Consider the following 19861-nt stretch of genomic DNA (forward strand, 5'->3'; position numbering starts at 1 on the left):
CCCACACATGCATAAGGAGAACATGCAAACTCCAGACAGGTGGTGCCGTGCTTGGGAATTGTAAATAATATCCACTATATGATTTTCTAGTACAGAGGTCTCCAAACTTTCTAAACAAAGGGCCAGTTTGCAGTCCTTCAGATGTTAGGGGGGCCGGGCTGTGGCCAGTGGGAGTAGAAATTGTCCTGGTATCAGTGGGAGTAAACAATGCTTCTTTGGTATAGGGGGAGGAAAAGAACCCCATCAATAGTGTCAGTGGGAGGAATAGTGTCCTATGCTTGGTAATAGTGCTCCATCGTTGGTGTCAGTGGGAGTAATAGTGCTTCATCATTGGTGTCAGTGGAAAGAATAGTGCCCCATCATCGGTGTTAGTGGGAAGAATAGTGCTCCATCACTGGTGTCAGTGGGAGGAATAGTGCCCCATCACTGGTGTCACTGGGAGGAAAAGTGCCCCATCACTGGTGTCAGTGGGAGGAATAGTGCCCCATCGCTGGTGTCAGTGGGAGGAATAGTGCCCCATCACTGGTGTCACTGGGAGGAAAAGTGCTCCATCGCTGGTGTCAGTGGGAGGAATAGTGCCCCATCACTAGAGTAGTGGGAGGAATAGTGCCCCATCACTGGTGTATGTGGGAGGAATAGTGCCCCATCATTGGTATCAATAGGTGCAATATTGCCTCGTCGTTGATGTCAGTAGCAGGAATTATACCCTATTGTTGGTGTCTACTACAATTGCCATTAGTTACTGCAGCCCACAGAGGAGTTGTCCTTTGCCAGCAAGTACTTCTGGCAACTTCTGACACTTTTGTCTAGAATTTGCAACCTGCTTAGTGCATTAAAGGGACATCACCTACGTCAAGTGCCACTTAAAGGGATAGTACTTGTCCTTCCTTCTTTTTCTTGTATTAGTCCTTTGAGGGACTGTCACCTTCACCTCTTCCCACTTAAAAGGTCTGGATCATTGTAGTTCACCAACTAGACTCCAACAAGCGTGCGTAATATTTCTCACTGCATTTAAAGGGATGTAGACTACCCTAATTAAAGATTTCTTTTCTATCTCAGATTTAAACCTTGCGATCAGACCCTGAGGGCCCAAAGTGAGCTAGTTCAACCTTGGTAGTTTTCCTTGCTCATGGGTGACTAGAAACACCTCAGGTTTGAGGTTTTGGATTATTTTTTGAATAGCAGGCCTGCCAGCACTTTTTCCTGTATGTGTTGTTTTCTTTGCTAAAAGTGGTAATTGCTATTACAAACATATATACCACTTTATGCTGGTTGCCCGAGCTTACAGTCAAGTTTAATATAAACATCATATCAGTTCACTCTAATCTGTGTCTGAGTCTATTTTCTGGTGATAATTTACTCTGGTCAGAAGAGTACTGTGGTGTCAGCAGGGATTGGGCTTTCAGAAAGGGGTCCAGAGCGACAGAGAGACAGAAAATGACTCAGCAACTCCTAAGGGGGTAGTGCTACAGTTTCCCCAGCAATGACCAACACAGATATCATTGTGTCCAGCAGTGATCAGTACAGATCTAAGTGTCCCCAGCAGTTACCTGTAGAAAGTTCAGTGTCCCCAGCAGTGACCAGTATAGATTTCCATGTCCCCAACAGTAACCAGAACAGATATCAGTATCCCCAGCAGTGATAAGAACAAATCTCAGTGTTATCAACATTGACTAGCACAAATCTTGGTGCCCTTAACAGTGACCAGCTCAGATCTCAGGGTCCTCAGCAGTAACCAATACAGATCTCGGTGTCCATAGTGTGGGCAAACCATTGCTGGCTGCTGGGCTTCAATGTACAGATGAGAAGGGCTGTTTTACTGTATTAATGAAGGGGGAAGCTGGCAGGCACAACCAAAATGCACTCTGGTTGCCGTCCCCCATGTGATTGAACAAGATGCTGCCTAAAGCAAAAAGCTTGCTATGACACATTAAAAGGATCACCCTGGTCAGAAGCATTGGATTTTATCACATATATAGAATAAAAGAAGAACAAATGACTTTATGTCTTAATTTTATATGTGAATATTCATCTTCAATTACAGTAATTATAAGGGTTAATTTAGGAAAGATTTATCTTTGCACTTTATTTCGCTTGACTTACTGTTTTCTGAATTTAACACTTCAGCTTGTGTCAGGGGGTCAGAACCTGACAGTTCATCCTTAGTGAGCTGCCTGATTTCGCACATTGCTGAGAATGAGGCTAGAAAGTTGACAGGGTAGTAAATGGCTAACTTCAAGTGACCTCTGGCTCCCTAACTCCAAGTGATGAGCCAGATTAGGACAAAGTGAGTAAAGCTAGATAAGGGGTCAAATATACATTTTTCATTAGTAGGCCTGCACATTTATAATAATTTACAATCATAATTCAGATTATCGCATAAACTCTTTAAAGGTAAACTGAAAGTACTTTTTGGCAGTATCACAGTTGCAATGTTTACTGGGTAGCTTTTGAAGTTTACTGATTGATTTAACCTGGGGTTTATTTACCAAAAGGCAAACAAGCTGTTCACATTGCAAGAGAATTTGAACTTTGCATGGAAATTTTCCCTGAGTTTGATGCACCTGGTGAAAGTTGACTTTGCAAAGAATACCCCCCCAAAAAAACGATTTTTGATTGTACATGATTGGATGATGGAAGTCAGCACAACTTCCCCACATTTACTAACCCAAGGAAAAATTCCCTTGCAAAGTAAACAGCCTAGTTGCAAATCAACCACATTGACTGGGAGTGCTCTTTAGCGAAAGAAGAAATATGAACCTAAATATAAATTTTTATACATATTCACATTTATTTAGGTTATGTAGGATTAATTTAGCAGCATTGCGGCCAACGAGGTTATCAGAAAACTCTTAGCTGAAGGCTTTAAATGCTTACACAAGAGCATAGATACACTATATTGCCAGAAATATTGGGACACCCCTCCAAATCATTGGACTCAGGTGTTCCAATTAGCTCCATAGCCACAGGTGTATAAATCAAGCACCTAGGCATGCAGACTGCTTCTAAAAATATTTGTGAAAGAATGGGTCACTCTCCAGAGCTCAATGACTTCAAGTGTGGAACCGCGATAGATTGCCACCTGTGCAAGTCCATCCATGAAATTTCCTTGCTACTAAATATTCCACAGTCAACTGTTAGTGGTATTATAACAAAGTGGAAGCAACTGTGAACAACAGGCCACGTAAAATAACAGAGCGGGGTCAGCGAATGCTGAAGCGCACAGTGCGCAGAAGTCACCAACTGTCTGCAGAGTCAACAGCTTAAGACCCCCAAACTTCTTGTGGCCTTCAGATTAACACAACAACAGTGCATAGAGAGCTTCATGGAATGGGATTTCATGGCTGAGCAGCTACACCCAAGCCTTACATCATCAAGTGCAATGCAAAGTGTCGGATGCAGTGGTGTAAAGCACGCTGCCACTGGACTCTAGAGCAGTGGAGACGTGTTCTCTGGAGTGATGAATCAAGCTTCTGTGTCTGGGTTTGGCGGTTGTCAGGAGAACGGTACTTGCCTGACTACATTGTGCCAAGTGTAAAGTTTGGTGGAGGGGGGATTATGATGTGGGGTTGTTTTTCAGGGGTTGGGCTTGGCCCCTTAGCTCCAGTGAAGGGAACTCTTAAGTCGTCAACATACCAAGACATTTTGCACAATTTCATGCTCACAAGTTTGTGGGAGCAGTTTGGGGATGGCCCCTTCCTGTTCCAGCATGACTACACACCAGTGCACAAAGCAAGGTCCATAAAGACATGGATGAGCGTGTTTGGGGTGGAGGAACTTGACTGGTCTGCACAGAGTCCTGACCTCAACCCGATAGAACACCTTTAGGAAAAATTAGAGTGGAGACTGTGAGCCAGGCCTTCTTGCCAGTGCCTGACCTCACAAATGTGCTTCTGCAAGAATGGTCAAACATTCCCATAGACACACTCCTAAACCTTGTGGACTGCCTTCCCAGAAGAGTTAAAGCTGTTATAGTTTCAAAGGGTGGGCCAACTCAATATTAAATCCTACGGACTCAGACTGGAATGTCATTAAAGTTCATGTATGTGTAAAGGCAGGCGTCCCAATACTTTTGGCAATATAGTGTATTAAAACCATAGCTTTGGTGATCATACAAGAGTATGTCCATACATTGAGGTAAAGCTGTATTAACCCCCATACCAAAGATGTAATATGTTGCAGCTTACCAATCCTTAGATGTGGTGGCTGCATTCGTTTTCTTTTTTTTCTAGGCTTTTTTCACTTCTGTTTTCATCTGGTGATCTGGCCAGTAACACATTTACTGTAATAAAGTGCCTACACTCTGGATGAAGGAGCAACAGAGACATGCTTGGACAAAATATTGTCAATCTGGGGGGAGGGGAGTGTTAGATGTACTAGCCAAACTCCAGCTAACACTTTTTAAGCAGTTACAGCTACAGTTTTTCTCCTTTTGGGATAAAGGTTTTAAATAAATAAATACATAAATACAGATCATTGTAAGAACCCCTCAGTGTTAAATGGTTTGTTCCAATCCTCTAATACATCTACAGGACAGCTTGTTTTTTTTTAAAAAACGACAGACTTACTCGCTACATCAGGTAACCAGGTAAAAATAAAACCTAAAAATGAAAACTAATGCAATCATCCCATTTAAGAATCGGTAAGCTCACACTATAATAAATATTTGCTTTTGAGTTTAATACTGCTTTAAGATCCCTCTACTAAGTACAGATGTCATATCAAGGTATTCAAATTTGCACTGAACAACACAAGTTTTGAGTGCAGTTAAAGCAGTCCTAATATAATATCTTTATGTGATCTGACTTAATTTTCCAACCTCAGCTACCCATCCAGTTCATTCATCTTGATTCTGGACAATATTCCTTGATAATTCCTTGTTTGATCACTTTGCTGGTTCAACTTGAAGCTGATTCTGCTGTTTTTAGATAATTCTAGTGCTGATTCTTGGGCTGCTTGACCTTCACTAATACCTGATTCCTGGCACTGTACTGCTTCCCCCTGCTGATTCCAATGCTTCTTGGCTTGACAAAGAGGCAGGAATGCCTTGACATTCATAGCTATGCCCCCAGGACATCCCTCAGCATCTGCCATCATTCACTGGGTCCTCCTGACCAGGAAATGTTTGGAGCTTCCTATGCCTACCCGAAGAGCAGCAGTGCTGCACAAAACTGGATGGCTCTGCTACAGGGTTCTCTGGATGTCTTGATTTTTCATGCTCTCCATGCCTTCACAAACCTTTTTCATGTGAGCTGCCAATTTGTTTTTATTATACAATAAATGTTTTAAAGCCACAGTCCCAAACCTTTTTTGAACCAGGGACTGGTTTTCGGGGGGGTTATCAGAGGGGGTGTGCTGGGAATGTTAGTGATGAGTTTTCCACAGAGTTGGTCCTTGGCCCCCTTCACAGCACAGTCCCCCGTTTATATCAGTGTGCACAGTCCCCCATTTCATCACAGTCCCCCCTTTAAAGCAGTCCTGCAGTGTCCTCAGTTGCTCATCACATCACAGCTCCCCTTTACACTTTAGTGCCCCCTTACAGAGCAGTCCCCTTTACATTAATATAATGTGGACTGCACAATAAAAGGAGGCTGTGATCGGAAGGAGGACTGTGATCTGAAGGGAACTGCACTGTAAGTCCTCATGCACACTGGACAGCTCTGTAAAGGGGCACTTTTTTTTTTTTTACAGCTGCTGTTTTTGGCTTTTGGCATTTTTTTCTACAGCCAGTAAACTCCCCAGCATGTTATTCTATGTAAAATTAAAACACCCAAATCATATAGTGTTTATAGTAGCACTAAATAAATAATGATCAGTAATAAAATGTGCAGTGAATACCAAAAAAATTATTGGTGACAACACAAAAAAACTAATAAACTATCCATGATTAATGTGAAAAAAAATCAATCCAAATGAAATTAAACGTCAATGAAAACACATAATAAAGTGATCCAAAGTCCATAATATTAATTCTTCTCCTTCACCGTGTGCAATAGACCACGTAAAACAATGTAGACCATGTAAAACAATGGTCTATCTGGATGCAGTGGAATCTTTACCTCAAGTTATCTATAAGTCATCTTTAAATAGGAAAAGTATCCCAGGAAGCTTGTTTGCCAACCACGAGCGTGGAAGGCAAATATTTCTGGTGAGTGGCCATCCATGTGGGGGATTCCTATGAAGCACTTGGTTGTCAGTCTATTGCACACGGTGAAGGAGAAGAATTCATTTTATGGACTTTGGATCATTTTATTATGTGTTTTCATTGGCTTTTAATCACTTTTCATGTGAATTGATTTTTTTTTCACATTAATCACAGATAGTTTATTAGTTTTTTGTGTTGTCACCAATAATATTTTGGTATTCACTGCACATTTTATTATTGATCATTATTTATTTAGTGCTACTATAAACACTATATGATTTGGGTGTTTTAATTGTACATAATTTTTGGTTCATATATAGTGGCAGCTTTTTTCATATATACATTGCATTTGGCTCGATATAATAGGTGTTGATTATATTATCACATTTATAATTTTTTTTTATGTTATTCTTTGTGTCCATGCACACATAGGCTGTAATCAGCATTTTTTGGCAGGAGCATCTTTTGGCTGGAAAAAAACCCCAGAACTAGTGGGTTTCTAGAGGAGTGTTTTAGCTGTAAAAATGCTCAAATGCTGAAAAACATGGTAAAACGTGTCAAAACGTGGTAAAAAAATTTTTGGATTAAAAAAAACTAAAAACCTTAAATGCGGAAAAATGCTGCAAAATGCGAATGCAAAAACACTAAAAACATTGAAAAACTCACATTTTTAATGTGACTTTACACAGGTAATACTACCAGCGTTATTAAACTGCCCAGTGTGCATGGAGCCTTAAGGAGCACTGTGATTTAAAGGGTGGCTGTGATGTGAAGGGGACTGCACTGTAAAGGGACACTGTAATGTAAAGGGGGGCTGTGATGTGAAGGGGACTGCACTGTAAAGGGACACTGTAATGTAAAGGGGGGCTGTGATGTGAAGGGGACTGCACTGTAAAGGGACACTGTAATGTAAAGGGGGGCTGTGATGTGAAGAGGACTGCACTGTAAAGGGACACTGTGATATAAAGGGAACTGCACTGTAAAGAGACACTGTGATGTAAAGGGGGGCTGTGATGTGAAGAGGACTGCACTGTAAAGGGGCACTGTGATGTAAAGGGGGGTTGTGATGTGAAGAGGACTGCACTGTAAAGGGGCACTGTGATGTAAAGGGGGGTTGTGATGTGAAGAGGACTGCACTGTAAAGGGGCACTGTGATATAAAGGGAACTGGACTGTAAAGAGGCACTGTGATTATTACAGTGCAGTCCCCTTTATATCAATGTGCCCCTTAACATTACAGTGCCCCTAGCAATCACAGCACCCCCCCCCCTCCCAATCACAGAGAAATAGAAAACATTTTTTGCCTTAAACCAAGAAATGCATTAAGGTAAAAAAAGTTTTTAGCTTTAGTATCACTTTAATGCTTCGTTTAGATGGCACCCTCCACTGTGTGTATTTTTATATCTTGATTCAGAGATTTCTTCCATCTCTCTTGAGGTGATGCATCTTGTGAAAGGAAGCTTGCCAGAGTCAACCCCTGACATACCTGATAAAGACTGGTTTATTGGACTGGAATGGTTATACATCCCAGTTTTTTCTCTGCTACAAGGAGGTTACTCATACATTACCTACGCCATAAAGACATGCTTTTTTGATACAGCAGTGTAAACTGTTCTACAGCAACTTGTTCTTGTGCATAGTTTTCTTTTCTTCTAAACAATTCATCAACATGCTGTGAACTAATGCCATTTCCAAGAACAAATTATCAATAGCCATGCTCAACTTTGAGCACCCCCAAACATAAATTAAAAAAAAAAAAAAATGTTAACTCCAAAATACCACCCTGAAACAAAAGCCAGGTTTAACCTAAAATAAATACAACCCCAAAATACCACCCACTAAAGTCCATTTCTATAAAAGGGAAGTCTAACAGGAAAAACAAAGTGACTGTTAACATCAAATCGACCACAAAGTGAAATAAAAGACAAATTCTCTGATAATAAGAACAAAAAAAGGAAGCAAGGTTGCTTGCCTAAAGAGCTAGCAGCATAAATTAAAATATTGTTTCCTACCTGACCCCAATCTCTCCCTAAACAATTTGTCAGATTTCCATTTGCTTTCCCAACACAGTTTCTAATTGACTGACACTGTGGCTGCTCTGTACTCTCCCTTTTATAGTGAGGGGCTGCTTTAACCAAAAGCCCCTTTTTGGCCATTTTATGCCTGCTGGTCATAGTTCAAAGGCCATGGAGCTCATCATTGTTTAAAAAAAAATATCTGCACATAAATTCATTGGGGCCGTGAATCTAAAACCTGCATGATTTGTCTAGAATGCATGGTAGCAGCAAAACTTGAACTTTTAAACTTTTGCCTGCAAAAAAGGTAACTTAATGTTCATCATGACCATACTTCATAGTCTTTCTTTTGAATTCTTGTATTGAAAAGGTAGCCTAGGATAATGTAGAACGGTACATTATAAAAATAATTTTCTTCAAAACCAATCTTTTGTATGATCATATCATATCAACCAAATCAATTGCATTATTAACCTACATATAGAATAATATCATTGTGGGCTCCCAGAAATCCAGCCAGTCTAAGCTTGATCTATTTAAGATAGATTTAGCAAAGTCATTGCCTGTTCATGATGCTATCCCCAGAGGGTGGGGTCCACATAGATTTGTTGCTATAAGATTTTATTCTTGAAGACTTTGGCAGTCAATAAAAATTAAATTTTGGAAAGGCACTTGCCTTGGTTTGCTTTTGTGGATTTTTGCAATGAAGTTTTAGACATCACGATATACTTCTATATTTCAGTAGTCTGGAAGAAGAGGGTATGGGGCTGAAGAGGGAGGGTGTAGGATTTTTACAATCAAGGTCAATGCTGGATTCTGAACTTAAAATTCATAGAAAATTAGGTTGGTGTTGATCAATTGTGCAATGGCAAAGTTCCCAGTCATCTAGTGAAATTTTGAAAATTGACAACTTTAGCAATATAAATGATGCTTCCTTTGTACAGGAATGACTTGGGTTTTTATCCTAGGTTTTTGTTTCTGTAAAATACCTCCTTTTGGCAAATTCATCATGCAAGCAGATGGATCTTACATATTCAACTTCAAAGATAGTTACAAAATGATGAGAAAACTGGTTTTAGTGCCTAATTCCAGTACGACCGAACTTTGCGTATTTTCTGTGACGCCAAACTTGCAGTAAGTGTATACGAACATTACTACATACCAGACTGGAGAGTGTTAATGCACTCAATTGCTTAGCATAATTATTTATCTTTGGTATTTAATGTGTTCTGTTGGTGTTGAAGGAGATTTGGCACCTCCACAAAGGAATCCAATTGTACATCTTAATGCCTTTTGAACATTGCAGGCTCACAACCCAAACATTTGGCAACATATACAGTCTGCCTTAAAATAAGATCCTGTACCCTAATCAAACTGTAGGGTATGATCCCCGCCCAGTGCCCCAGCACTGGCCCTTTATAGAGAAGAAATAATTCCTGTGTCTAGAAAGTCCTTTTCTTATGTTTTATTTTTATATTCATTTTTAAGAGGGAACCACAAATCATTCAATTACTAAGGCCCATTTTTTAAGACAGTTGAAAACATTATTTATTAAATACATGAATGGTTGTGACTGCTGTAGATGATTAGCTACAGCAAAGAAGGAATGGGGTTTGGTTTCATTCAAGAGCTTATGAGGTTGATTTACTAAAGGCAATTAGACTGTGTACTTTGCAAAGTGCAATTGCACACTGCAAGTGCAGTTGCTCCAGAGCATAGTAAATGAGCAGAAGCTCTGCTGACTTCCATCATCCACTCATGTGCAAGAAAAAATGCTGTTTTTTTTATTTCCCTTGCAAAGTGAAGCTTTACCTCATTTACTAACCTCTGGAGCAACTGCACTTGCAGAGTGCAATTGCACTTTGCAAAGTGCACAGTCTAATTGCCTTTAGTAAATCAACCCCTATGCGTTTAATTCAGTGGTAGATTTTGGTAACTCTGCCTGCCAATTGTTTATGTTGGTAAAGAAAGAATAATACACATTTTATTATACTCGCCAGTAATATATACCTATCTAGGTAACTCCACATAGAAGAAACAATTCAGTGCTAGCTTGAATAGAGCAAATAAAGTGATCATAAAATCAATGGTAGACAAAATGACTGTGGCACATTAGTGTACCAAATCATGCCTCAGAGCTCAAGTACAATTAGTCTATTTCAGCTTAAATTGTGCTATTGGGTATCCATGGACTTTAAGCAAAGAATATGATGTGGAATTTCTCTAAAGAAAACAGTGAAAGAAAGTAATGATTTATTCATATACCCTGAAAATCATTTTGAAAGCTGATGTGATGTTCACAAGAAATATTGCAACCACATGAGAAAATAAGGGTGCAATTGAAAGCAATATATTAAATCAAATTTTTCTATAGCTATAAAACTATTTATGTTTTCATTCGTTTTTCAAAAGATCTCAGTGGTACTGTGATGTTATGACGTACCAAACTTGTGACCGTTCCATGATTTATTGGTCAGAAATTCAGCTATCCTGCTTTCAAAGCAAACGAGACTTTATTTGTCAGATGGTGCGCAAAATATATGGTCAGTGAGGTAGGCCCATCAGTAATCACAATGGTGGGAGAGGCAAAGGAGAGAGTAAAAATGTATTTATTTCATTCATTTATATACAAGCATGTAACTCGGAACTTCATAATTTTAAGTAGATCTTAGTTCAGATAATGGCAATTTATGCACAAAAATCAGGTGTACATTTTGCCAGTTGTCTGAAAAATGTTCCAGTAATAATATTAGTTATATTTTATTTTATTATTACTGTATTACAGGTACTTCTATTTCCACTCTAAATAAACACTTTTTTATCATTCCAGTAATAGAACTTGTTAGATCATTTAATATAACCTAGTGATTTGTTATCTAAACCTAGAATAATTTGTCATCTAGGCCTGTTTACCATTAAAGGCTAAAGAGACCTTCAAACCAATTTCTTTACACTTTTGCTCACACCCCCATGGGCTGAAAAATCACCCCCCCCCTCCATACACACGCACACTAAAATGCTGTACTTACCAAAATTCTCACCATTAAGGCCCACTGATTGATTGATATTAGATATTTGCACTGGCTTCTTCGCCTGCTGCCTGTGTATGCACAGTAGATGCCCAGGGGCGGACTGACAACTCATGGGGCCCCCGGGCAATAGGGGATCATGGGGTCCCTGTGTCCTTGCCCAAACTCAAAAAAGCCTATGAAAAAGGTACCAGGGGCATCTTATGGAGCCCCCTACTGACCCCGGGCCCTCGGGCAGTGCCCGAGTTTCCAAATGGTCAGTCCGCCCCTGGTAGAGCCCCATAGAAGTCAGTGGAGTATGGCTCACCGTGCTGCTACTACAATTAGGCATGGCCTGCATATGAGTGTGAGAGACTTGTTGGTCTTGGATAGCATAAATACCCAACAGGAGTTCGAAGGTTCCCTCTTCTGTTCAAGAAAAAAAGGTTTTGGTGAGATCTACAGTATACATAAATACCAAAAGACTCTATTTCTAATGATTCAGTATTTTCTCCATTATCACCATTTAGAAGCTAATGACAATTTAAAGAGGGACTGACACCCCCCCCCCCCCCCCATACCACACACACACCTTTTTTTAGCTCCTGTTACCTGTTTTGCGGAGTTGTCCTCAATTCCCATACTCACCTGCCCAGTGAATCAAGCATTCTCCTGCTGTGATTCGCTTCTCCACTTCAACAGCCCACATACCATGTCACCATCATTTTCTCTCATGTCATCAGTAGTTGGCTGTCTTTTCTAGGTTCTTGTATCCCACCCATGATAATGTGCTGCCAGGCCCATCCATATGTGATGGAGATATCCCAGGAAGATTCGGGAGCAGAGAGACATCATTCTGGACAAAGGGAAATGCCAGTAGGGGGACAGTAGGAATAGAAACCTAAAAAAAATATGTAAACCAAGAAAAAAAGGCTTGTTTACATTACAGGGGGAGAGCAGGGATGAAAAGTCATTCTGAAGAATGAAGGTCTGTTTTAAGGTCAATCTGTGCTTTGACCATGCAGTGTAAATCTTTGACTTGCCCACAGAATGTTTAGTCAGTTCTGGATAAGCAAAGTCAGTTACATGAGCACTTTCAGCAATACAGTTAGTATATTATAACCCTCTCAATGGTTTTTTCCTTTTCTGGCTAAGTGGGTTTCTATGAGTCCTAGGACAGCCTAGATCCACTCCTGTAAGGGGATCCCTGTGAGAGGTCTGGTACACAAGCATTCTATTTCCCGTAGAATGGTGTGTGCACTTGCAAGCACGCATGCACAGTTACTGTTGGCACCAGATGGCCTATTTAAAGGATGCTCATGCCCATGTTCTGTGCTGACTTGTCTTCATTTGTTCCTGCTTGTATCCTGTACCTGACTTCAACCTGTTGCTGATCTCAGATTCGGGTTACTCTTCTGCCTGCCCATTCCTGACCTCAGCTTAGCCCAAGCTTCTGCTTATACCTCTGTACTGCGTTGCCTGCACTCTGCTACCCCTGTGACTTTGCTTCTCTTTCCAATTTGGCTTTATGTTACTTCCGAGTGTGTGCCCTGGCTGTCACCCATATCAGCTTCAATCACTATGGTGTGTTCCTATCTTCAGTCTGATGGAATTCTGAGAAACCTTATGCCCTGAACCTACAGTGCATGATCAGTGCTCCTTTAACCTGGGCTGGCTCATCTTGTATGGCTGCTGTTCCTGACCTGATGTCCTGCCAGACCAGGGGCGGACTGACCATTTGAGCACTCGGGCACTGCCCGAGGGCCCAGGGTCAGTAGAGGGCCCCATGAAATGCCCCTGGTACCTTTTATAGGCTTTTTTTGAGTGTGGGCAAGGACTCAGGGGCCCCATGATCCCATATTGCCCAGGGGCCCCATGAGTTATCAGTCCGCCCCTGTGCCAGACTGTCTTAGCTTGCATCTCCTAGTGCAAGTTCTACCAGCAACACCTGCTGGAACACATGTTCCTCCTGTCCCTCGGCACCTTCTGTTCTACCTTCACTGGGGCCTGGGCTGGAGACACAAGAGAGGCCAACCTCGTCATCTCAAACGTCTATCAGATGTGATAACTCCTCGCTAATGTCAAATTTGCATGTAAACTATGTGAAAAATGGAAGCAATGATTACCTTTAAAGTCTAAAATTATCTGATTTAGATTTATCGCCAATTTAAAAAATACTGATAAGAAACTCAAATTTTAAATCAGTATTTCTTAATCTTTCTCCTAGCAAAGAAAGTGTAAAGAAAACACTGTGGTAAGCTAGGCTGTAAATGGCATGTACCTTAATTCCATCTTATTGTGTCATGACTTGAGACATTGATTGATTTGATGTAGTTTGATGGAACCTTGCAAAAGATTGTACATGACATCCTTTGATGAGAATTAGAAATATTGTTACTAGGCTATCTGTGTTCATTCTTGATTTTAATGGTTTTCGATTAAAGGATTTAATGCCCTTAGATAATAACCTGTGGTAAATATCACACTGTTGTGTATCTTTGTTTGCACATTTTTGCTTTTGACTGAAATATAGACTAAGTGATGTTCTAAATTGACCTATATGTATGTTTTGTTTTAAAGGGAACCTGTCATAATGGTGATTGTCTGTCACAGTTGAAGCATCCATCCAATGCTGGAGGCTGCCTTTGTCCGATTACTGGAAGAGATGCTAGTCCTGGGGCAAAGCTCATCTATGCAGCATCAAACACATGACATGCTTGCTTCTGGGAGTTGGGCTTCAAGAGCCTCCAGCACTGGATTGGAGTCTTCACTCTTCTAGATAACAACCATCCTAACAGTCTATTAAAGTCAACTTGAATTGTGGAAATATGGTGGCTTCTAATGCTGATCTCTGAATAAGTAAGGCCTCGTTCACACAGGCACTGAGGTCCGTATACCATAATTAGGTCTTTTTTCAGCCTCTCTAACCTCCAGGTGCTGTATGCAGGCAAACGTCAGGCGCTCCGTCACTTGAAGTCTAATAGGATGCAGCAGCTGCACAGACACAGCCACTTGTCTTAATGTCACAGGCTTGTGGTGTTGGTGAGGTTAAATGAGCTGCCTGCATGCAGCACCTGGAGCCTAAAGGCACTAAAACAAACAACCATTCACTCTCGTCCCCATACTCTTTCCCTACCACCTACCAGAAAGGTGGTAGAGAAAGGGTATAGGAGTAGATAACTTTGGTGAAATACTGTAACAGATTTGGAACAATAGGGGGGTGGTTTTAAGACCATGTAAAAGTTATATGTCAACTTTTAAAGCAGTGCAAAATTATTATTGTATAGAGCTGCTCTTTTACAGTGGATAAGGTTGATGTATATTCCAATTAATAATTGTGATCACTAAAGATGCTGCATAAAAAAAGCTGATAATCAGGAAGACAAATACCTCCACTACATACACTACATACACAGTACATTACACTAATATGCATTTTTATGTTGTGCCAACGTGCTGCACTGCACTTTGAAAGGATTCCATTACATTGAAAAAGTCACCAACTCCAGGTGGTACTGGAGGGAAGCACTCTCATCAGTTCAGCCTCTACCAAATATGTGATACTAAGACACATAGGTTACATGACAAGCCGCAGCCCATTGGTTTCAGTGGCACCCGTTCGGATCTATGTGACTTTAAAATGGTTAAAATGGTTCATGCGCTACTGTGATGTGACTTCGATGCAACATGAGTGCCAGAATATGTAAAGTCACATCAAAATCACACTCCAAATTCACACAGGAAATTGTAGGACTTTGATCAGTGATCATCCAAATCTGTCAGGGTACCAGTGGTCATCCACATCTATACCAGTGATCCACATCTGTCACAATGTTCCAGTGGTCATCCACATCTTTACCAGTGATCCACATCTGCCAGGGTTCCAGTGGTCATCCACATCTGTACTAGTGATCCACATCTGTCAAAGTGAACCAGTGGACATCCACATCTGTACCAGTGAACCAGTGGACATCCACATCTGTACCAGTGATCCACATCTGTCACAGTGTACCAGTGGTCACCCACATCTGTACCAGTGATCCACATATGTCACAGTGTACCAGTGGTCATCCACATTTGTACCAGTGATCAAGATTTATCACAGTGTACCTTGTCAAATCCACATCGGTCACAGTGTACCAGTGATCAACATCTGTCACAGTGTACCAGTGTCAAATCCACATCTGTCACAGCATACCAATGTCAAATCCACATCAGTCATAGCATACCAGTGATCAACATCTGTCAGAGAGTACCAGAGTACCAGTGTCAAATTCACATGATCAACATCTGTCACAGAGTACCAGTGTCAAATTCACATGATCAATGTCTGTCTCACAGTACCAGTGTCACATCCACATCTATACCAGTGATCAACATCTGTCACAGTGTACCAGTGACAAATCCACTTCTGTACCAGTGATCAACATCTGTCACACAGTACCAGTGTCAAATCCACATCAGTACCAGTGATCAACATCTGTCACAGAATACCAGTGTCAAATCCACATCTATACCAGTGATCAACATCTGTCACAGTGTACCAGTGACAAATCCACTTCTGTACCAGTGATCAACATCTGACACACAGTAACCGTGTCAAATCCACATCAGTTCCAGTGATAAACACCTGTCACAGTATACAAGTGTCATATCTGCATCTGTCACAGTGTACCAGTGAACATCAAAATCAACATCAACATGTTTAAAAAATTATACACCAGCGAGGAGGCTTTCCAGATACTGACGGATGAGAGTACCGGGGAACTCTCTCTGTCAGACCCAGATTCTGAGTATGAGCCAGTTGAAAGCAGTGGGTCAGCAACAGATTCTGAGGAGGAGAAAGTCCAAACAAAGAGGTTCAGGAGATCTGAGAAGGAGCTTGCATCCACCAGTAGTGCAGTGGCGAGTACAAGCAGCGCAGCACGCAGTATTTGGCCAGGCTGTGGAAAAGTCTTATACATGTGGTATCCCTATACTCAGGAGAGGGAAGCAGAATGTATTTTGGGGTGTAATCCTTGGTATGTACATGCTATGTGTTAGAAATATCTTATAGATGGACAACTTTGTGTAAAAAAAATATGTCTTTGTTTCTTTCAGCATTTTCTGAAAACTTGTGGAAAAAAATGACATGTTCAAAAGACTCATCATGACTCACAAAAATAAGTTGGAGTGTTTGCTTTTCAAAATAGGTTGTCAGGAAATTATATGTGTAATTTATGCCTCTAAAACACCTGACGGTGCTCCTTGCATGTTGGGCCTCTCTATGTGGCTAGGCTTTGAAAAGGTCTCAAACATGTGGTATCCCCATACTCAGGAGGAGTAGCAAACTGTATTTTGGGGTGTAATTTTTGGTATGTGCATGCTATGTGTTAGAAATATATTATAAATGGACAACTATGTGAAAAAAATGCATTTTCCTTTTATTTCCACATATTCCAAACTTGTGGAAAAAAATGACATGTTCAAAAGACTCATTATTCCTCACAGAATATACATTGTGGTGTTTACTTCTCAAAGTGGGGTCATTTTGTGGGTAATTGTATTGTTCTGGTGCTCCAGGGCCTTCAAAAATGTGATTAGTCAGAAAATGAAATGTGTAATTTATGCCCCTAGATTACTTGATGTTGCTCCTTGCATGTTGGACTTCTCTACTAGGCTAGGCTGTGAAAAAGTCTCACACATGTGGTATGTCCATACTCATGAAAAGTGGCAGAATGTTTTTTGTGGTATAGTTGTAAGTATGCATATGCTGTGTGTAAGAAATAACCTGTTAATATGACAATTGTGTGCAAAAAAAAAAAATTTATTTACTTTCTTCATTTTCCAAAGAATTGTGGAAACAAATTACAGCCTCTTACTAAATACTCTGGAATGTGTGATCAGTGGTGATCATCTTCAATGATTAATACCATAGCTTGTAGACTCTATAATTTTCACGCAGAAAGCAGTGGTCTCCAAACTATGACCCTTGGGCCGGATGTGGCCCTCTACCTGCTTTTACCTGGCCCTTGGGCCCTTATTCCCCCCACTGTCAGCAACAGTGGGGCATAGTTCCTACCACATACACTGACAACAGGGCCCTATTCCTCCCAATTACATCAATGATGGGGCACTATCAGGGGTGGACTGACAACTCAGGGGGCCCCCGGGCAATAGGGGATCATGGGCCCCTGTGTCCTCACCCATACCCAAAAAAGCCTATAAAAAAAGCCAATGAAAGGTACCAGGAGCGTCTCATGGGGCCCCTTACTGACCCCGGGCCCTCGGGCAGTGCCCGAGTGCTCGAATGGTCAGTCCGCTCCTGGGCACTATTCCTCCCACTGACTCAAGTGATAAGGCACTATTCGTCCCACTAACACCAATGATGGCGCACTATTCCTCCCACTGACAGAAGTGATGGGGCACTATTTCTCGCCCTGATACCAATGATGGGGCACTATTCCTCCCACTGACACCAATAATGGGAAACTATTCCCCCTAATACCATGTTCTGCTCCCACTGGTCACAATCTGGCCCTCCTAAGGTTTGAAGGACAGTGAACTGGCCCTTTGTTTAGAAAGTTTGGAGACCCCTGCCTTAAAAGATAAGTTCACCTTTCACTGTATTCTGTGAATAAGAAACTAAGTGACTGTCGGCTTGTAGTACTCAATGAACTATCATGGCGCTGTGGAGCGCAGCGGTAGTTCATTGAGTCTTCCTGTCAGTATATCTGTTTGCCCGTACATCCCGTATGGCAAGCAGATATTCTGATAGATCTGCAGGAGACCTGCATGTCACCAGCAATCTACTGATCGCTGCTGCAATGGTTTACAGGCTCCCGCAACAGAAAATATTAAATGCACATTTTTTACCTGCAAAGAAATTTGCATTTATTATTATTTTGTATAAAAGTGAACTTTTCCTTTAATAAATAAAATGATAATTTTAATACTGCATTTTGTATTACTCTGGTTAGCTTTGTGTAATATTAAAATTAGTTTGATGACCTAAATCATTTAGGTGTGACAAATATAAAAACAAAACCAAGAAGGTGGTAAATACTTTTCACAGCACTGTAGACAAGAAGTCTAACCAAAGTATAACTAAAGGCATTTTTTTTTTTTTTTTTAGTTTTTTTTAGTTTTGGATAAAGTGGAGAGGGATTAGAACACCTGTCAGGTTTTTATTACTGTCTGTGCTCCAGTTAGGGAGATTTACCTTCTCTATATGTCATGTTTACATTTTATCATCGAAAGTGAACGTGTAAAAACTCCCATATTCTGGGTTGTCTCCAGCATAGTAATAGAGTGAAAATCTTCTAATCAACACACTAATTCTAAGTGACCCTAGTGACAATCACTTTAGATTACCTCCCACTTCCTGTGTTGGCTATGGCACAGGACGTGAAGAGACATTTCTCCAATGGGACACAAAAAAAACTGACAGAGGTTAGAACCTGCCCTTACTGTATCCAAAGTTTTAAAAAGTTGCATTCTCAAGAGAGTTGAAAATCACTTTAATTTTCTCTTAAAAAGCTTTTATATCAAAATATGAAAGTTAACATCTAAAAAAATGAATACGATATCCAAACAAGAAAAAAAAAGAAAAAAGAGACTGAACATCTGGTACATCTAAATGACAATAAGTAAGGATGAAGGCACTATAAAAATAAATTACGAATGGCATTTGTCATAATCAAAGAGATTCCCCTATACCTAGTGTCTGCTTGAGAATGTGTAATATAAATTTTGTTAACGGAAAAAGGTAATCATACTTGTGTCATCATGCATTATTAAATAGAATATTTATTTGTGTAAGTTGATAAACTTAAGATATACAAAAAGAGTTTTACAAAGAGTTTGATGCCAGCATATGAAAGGTAAATGGAGCAGTAACTGGAACATGGTGACAGGCCCTTCCCTCCTTTTAGAAAACAGAAATATGAGCCCGTGGGAAGTATTGTCAGAAATGATTACTGTTTGCGATAAAAAAAATTATAGTAAGATATGGTGAAGACATCTGGGCTTGGGGCATTTCCAAAGTATAGTGTAAAAAAACAAAGACAGCTCCATTCCCAAACTGATATATAATATTCAAACACCATGTATAAACAATGCAGATTTGGCTTGTCCAGGGCAGAGCTAGAAACATTCTACATTTATATGCAGTAAGGAAAAAAACCATGCCCAACAGTTCACATGATATACTTCCTTATGAAGTCTAAAACACTCACTTTATTATAATTCCATTAAAAACAATAAAGATAGAAATGAGCAAAACATGTTTCAGGAAAGCTGTGTCATAGCGGGGCCTTTGCCAGGCTCTATAGTATTTTCCTTCTTGCCAGAAAAAAAATTGAAGACCAAAAGTACAGTATATAAAGAGGTTATGACTGAGTCTATTTTGTATGAACCCACTGGGAAATGTTAAGTGAAGAATAGAATGATGTAAACTCGATCATTAAAATCTCTTCCAAGAACTAACTCTGTAATGTATTTTCAAAAGTAATTTACAATGATTTTAACATTAAGCTTTTCATTAAAATAACACTGAGGGGTCTATTTATCATAATTCACACAGCTGTTAACAATAATCCCCCTAATGAGTCTACTATGTGTATTTCCTATGAACATCAGCTCCATCTATTGGCTATAATGTAGAATTTTCCTGAATGCAGTATTTCAAGAAAATGCCACATTATGGCCATTAGA

The sequence above is a fragment of the Staurois parvus genome, unplaced genomic scaffold, assembly GCF_062004578.1.
Source record: "Staurois parvus isolate SC_StPar_1 unplaced genomic scaffold, SC_StPar_1.0 ptg000045l, whole genome shotgun sequence".
In the NCBI taxonomy this organism is placed as follows: Eukaryota; Metazoa; Chordata; class Amphibia; order Anura; family Ranidae; genus Staurois; species Staurois parvus.